Raw genomic sequence first — 5,795 nt, 5'->3', positions numbered from 1 at the left:
AAAAGGGTCAGCAACATTGTCAATGTGAGTAGTGAGGAGTTTAGGAGATAGTTTGCTGCTGGTCGCTTATTTGAACACGACAGCTTCATCTCAGTTCTGAGCTTCATTCCTTGCATTTCTAGGCTGCATTTCAGAATTCATTGGTGTCTCAGCAGAGACCTGACGAGAATGAGATTATAAAAATAAAACCAACAATGAAATAAATCTGAAATGGAAAAGGTGATTCAGGTCCAGAAACCTTGTGGGTTCTGATCAACGGATACACATTTAAAACATCATTCACTTGTCTTTCCCCATCACACATACTGAATGGACTTCCAGACATTGCCAGAATTTTCACTTTCTTTGCCTGGTAGGAACAATTCCCCAATGAGTCCCATCGACTAGGAACTGATGTGTGACACGGGAGGGGATGGAGGAAAAGAAGGAAATTAAATATTCCACACTCTGGTGCCAGAGTTTCCTCATGAATAAATAATCTGGAAAGTACAACAGTTCTCAATGCATTAAGAATTGTAAAGGAGATTTCACTCCAGCTCCTAAGGCAGCACAGCTCAGACTGGGAGATTCCCGTGTGTTGATGCAGTGTACACTCTGGCACAGTAAGCAGAGCAGCAACACAGTCAAACACACTCATAATGTGACTTTCTTTCAGACGTCCCTCAGCCTCAATTTCCTCATCTCTTCTTCTGAAGGCAGCAACTGGCGACTCGGGAACAGCAGAGCTGAGCTCAGTTGTGTCCTCACTGGAGAGTAACAAGGCTGGGGCTCATTTCTCTGGGAAAGAGATGACAGAGAGGGAGACCTGATCAAGGCCTTTAATGTTATGAAAGGGGAGGGTAGATGTAGAGATGATGGGCGGAATTTTCTGTGCCCATTGGCAACGGGCGTGTTTGGCAGCGTGAGTGGACAAGACGGCGAGAAGGCCAAAAATCAGTTTCCCGCCATTGTGAAACCAGTTTGCAACCCACCGCTCCACCCGTCAATGGCGGGCCATGTTTCCCGCTGTCGGATGTCGGGAACTGCATTGTAAGATATCTGTATATTGTTATAAGCCCAGCTCGCCGGAACCACTCCCAACCCCACACCACGCTGGATCAGCCAAGCACATCACGCCGATGTGTTTCACAACTGTACATAAGCGACGGGCACCTGGGGGCTGCACTTCACTCGTGACTTCAAGCTTTGTTTGCCTATCTTGTTTCGGGCAGCACGGGCAGTCATCAGTGCCAGGCTTCACAGACAGAGACACATCACTTTTAGGGGGCTCACAGGCAGGTCTCTACTAACCACATCAGCCATATGTGGATGACTTTTCAATGGCTGCAGGGCTAGGGCTTGTTTGGGGAAGGGGGAGAAGTGGGCTCAGGCAAGGGAAGAGGCTGCAGGGCGAGGGCTGTACTGGGGAAGGGAGTATCCAAGGGTGTGTGTGGGGCACAACTTGATCTTGTTGATTGAAAGTGGCCTCAAGATGATGAGGGCTGAGGAGGCAGTCTCCAGAGCAGAGGAGGCCAGATGGACATGTGAGGGTGTTTGTGAGAGACTGAGCAGTGATGTCCCTTGAGCTGGCAGTGAGTGAGATGCCAGTGAATGTGAAGGGCTTGAGTTTGTGAGTTTAGAGTGATGAGATGGTTGCCATATCCTGGCGGCAAGGATGAGACCATTCACCCTCTATCTGCATTGGATAGCCAACCTCTTCTGTGCATCATTGGCACTGACCATCACTGCTATCGCCTCCCAAGCCTGAGTGGTAATGTTGCTGCCCCTCCTGTGGCCAGAGTGGGGTTAGAGGACATCACAGTGAGCCTCCACAGTGTACAAAAGGTGCTCGAGGGGCGCGTCACTAAACCTGGGGACAGCAGTATTCTTGCCTTTCGGGGCCATGTCTTCTGTGCAGCAGTCCTGGGCTGGAAGCACTGAGAGGTGTGCGCGCGACTGAACTTTAAATGTGGCGTCCGGCGTGACGAAGTGGCGAGGTGGTGGCATGGCAGCAAATCGGAGCCTGCTCAGCATCGAAACGGCATGTTTCCCGGGAATGCATGAATAATTAGGCGGGATTGGGATGATATGGCATGAGAAGCTGCCATTGCAGCCGGCTAATAAAAAGTTCCTTTTCCCACCAGAACCTGCAGAATCACTGAATCTTAATGGCACAGAATGAGGCCATTCAGTCCATCGTGTCTGCACCGGCTCTCCAACTGAGCATTATCATCTCGTGCCACTGTCCTGCTTTTGCACACACGCACACAAACACACAGATACACACACACACAGATACACACATACACAGATACACACACACAGATACACACACACAGATACACACACACACAGATACACACACACAGATACACACACACACATAGACACACACAGACACACACACACACAAACACACACACACACACACACATAGACACACACACACACAAACACACACATAGACACACACACACACACACATAAACACACACACACACACACATAGACACACACACACACAAACACACACACATAAACACACACACACACACAAACACATAGATACGCACACACATAGATACAGACACACACATACGCAGACACAAACACATATGTACACACACACATACACAAATATACACACACATATATATACACATAGGTACACACACACAGGTATACACACACGCACAGATGCACGTACACACACACATACAAACACATACATTCATACATACACAGGGCACACAAACATACACACACGCACACTTACACGGTGCCACAATGATGGAAAATTGTGACTAATGTAAAGTCACTCGATATCACTTGAGTGATATCAGCCGGTAATATCACCAGCTAACCAAAAACATACTGGACTGTTTAAAGGGGATCCTTTTTAAAAGACAATAATGATGGCCACCATAGGTCATCTGATGTCTGAAATTGGAAATGAGATAGAGAAAACTGTTTTAAAGTGCAAGGACACCTTCCAAGGTTTTTTAAAAATTCATTTGTGGGGTGTGAACTTTGTTGGCTAGGCCAGCGTTTATTGCCCTTATACAGAGGGCATTTTTAAGAGTCAACCACATTGCTGTGGGTCTGGAGTCACATGTAGACCAGACCGGGTGGGGATGGCAGATCTCCTTCCCTAAAGGACATTAGTGAACCAGATGGGTTTTTGTGACCATCGACAAAGGTTTCACAGTCATCATTAGACTTTTAATTCCAGATGAATTCAAACTGCACCTTCTGCTGTGGTGGGATTCAAATCCAGGTCCCCAGAGCATTACCCTGGTTCTCCGGATTACCTTACCAGTCCAGTGACAATACCGCTATACCACCATAAACAATGCCAAAGCAAACAAGGCCCCACCAAGGAATTGTGAAGACAGATTGACATTTTTTGGTAATATACAGACATCTACAAGGTACAAGTCAGGAATATGATGGAATACTCCCCACTTGCCTGGATGAGTGCAGCTCCCACAACACTCAAGAAGCTCAACATCATCCAGGACAAAGAAGCTCGCTTGACTGACACCACATCCACATTCACTCCCTCCACCACCAACGCACAGTAGCATCAGTGTGTACTATCCACAAGATACACTGCAGGAGTTCACCAAGGCTTCTTAGACAGCACCTTCCGAACCTACAACCACTACCATCTATAAGGACAAAGGCAACAGATAGATGGGAACTCCACCACCTGGAAATTCCCCTCTAAGCTACTCACCAACCTGACTTGGAAATATATCACCATTCCTTCACTGTCATTGGGTCAAAATCCTGGAACTCCCTTACTAACAGCACTGTGGGTGTACCTGCACTGCATGGACTACAGCGGTTCAAGAAGGCAGCTCACCACCACCTTCTCAAGGGCAGTAAGGGATGGGCAATAAATGCTGGCCCAGGTAGCGAAGCCCACATCCCATGAATGAATTTTGAAAAATGCACATGCACAGACACACACACAGACACACACAATACAAACACACACACAGATACATGTACACACGGAGAAACAAACACATAAGCAATAGGAGCTGGGGTAGCCCCCATTAGGCCCCCTGAGCCTGCAATGGCTGATTGGTGATCTCAGTTATACTTTCCTGCCCAAGCCCCATATTCCTTGATATCCCTAGAGTCCATCTCAGCCTTGAAGATACTCAATGACTGAGCATCCATAGCCTCAGAGATTCATAATGCTCCGAATAAAGAACTTTCTCCTCATTTCAGTCTTAAATTATCAATCCTTTAGTTGCTCCCTCATTTGAGATTCTCCCACCAGGTGAAACAGCCTCTCAGAATCTACCCTTCTTCAGAATCTTACGTGTTTCAGTGAGATTGCCTCTCATTCTTCTAAACTCCAGAATATAGGCTCACTCTATTCAACCTCTCATCATTGGACAATCCTCTCATCCCTGGGCTCTATGATCCTATGATCCTATTGCTATTACTGCTGCTCCTGCTGTTGCTCCTACCATTGGGATAGACCCCACCATTACTGTTACTGCTGGTATTGCTACTGCTAAAGCTACTGATTATTGTGAATGCTACAACTACTACTGCATTGCTGCTATGGCTGCTACTACTGATGCTGCTGGTACTAGATGTAACTAATGCAATGCTACTCGTATTATTACGAGTACTGCACACATTTATGTAGTGTCTTTAACAATGTCCCAGGCTGTTTAAAGAATAAATAACCTGGACAATGAACCAAAGAAGGAGATAACTTCCACATCACTGTCTAATGCTCCCTCCTGTAAAGTGCATGTGTGTAAATGATGAAGGTGAACATGACTGGGTTCAGCTCTGATACTCTCTACGGTTAAGATGATTCTGATGAAGGGTTCATAACTGAAATATTAACCCAGTTACTATGTACAATCTACATTAATAACTTGGATAAAGGGACTAACTGTTTTGTGGATTCAAAAGCAAGTTGTGAGGAGGACACAAAGAGTCTGGGATATAGGTAAGTTCAGTCAATGGGCAAAAACTTGGCCGATGGAGTATAATGTGGAAAATGTGAGACTATCTGCTTTGGCAGGAAGAATAGGAAAACAGAATATTATTTGAATGGAGAGAGACTGCAGAATGCTGCAGTACAGAGGGATCTGGGTGTCCTTGTGTATGAATCACAAAAATTTAACATGCAGGTCCAGCAAGTAATTAGGAAGGCAAATGTAGGGAAGTTTTGCTATAACTGTACAGGGTATTGGTGCAACTGCATCTAGAGTACTGTGTACAGTTTTGTTCTCCTTACTTAAAAAGAGATATACTTGCAATGGAAGCAGTTCAGTGAAGGTCCACTAGACTGATTCCTGGGACAAAGGAGTTGTCTTATGAGGAAAGGTAGACCAGGTTGGGTCTATACGCATTGCAGTTAAGAAGCATGAGAAGTGATCTTATTGAAATAAAATGTTTCTGAGGGGGGAGATTGGTAGGGTAGATGCTGAGAAGATGTTTCCCCTCATGCAGGAATCTAAAACTAGGGGACACAGTTTTTAATCCCATTTAAGGTAGAGAAGAGAAGGAATTTCTTCACTCTGATGTTCATTAATCTTAGGAATTCTCTTCCCCAGAAAGCAGTGGGGGCTGCATCACTGAATATATTCAAGGCTGAGTCAGACAAATTTTTGACTGACAAGATAGTCAAGGGTTTTGGAGGACAGGGAGGAAAGTGGTGTTAAGGCCACAATCAGATCAGCTGTGATCCTATTGAATGGTGGAGCAGAGTCGAGGGGCTGAATGGCCTACTCCTGCTCCTATTTCTTGTGTACCTACATTTTTTACCTTCTCATTCT

Source organism: Cetorhinus maximus, chromosome 21 (genome assembly GCF_964194155.1).
Source record: "Cetorhinus maximus chromosome 21, sCetMax3.hap1.1, whole genome shotgun sequence".
NCBI classification, from domain to species: domain Eukaryota; kingdom Metazoa; phylum Chordata; class Chondrichthyes; order Lamniformes; family Cetorhinidae; genus Cetorhinus; species Cetorhinus maximus.
The sequence above is the reverse complement of the archived record's forward strand: the minus strand, read 5'-3'. Positions refer to the sequence as shown.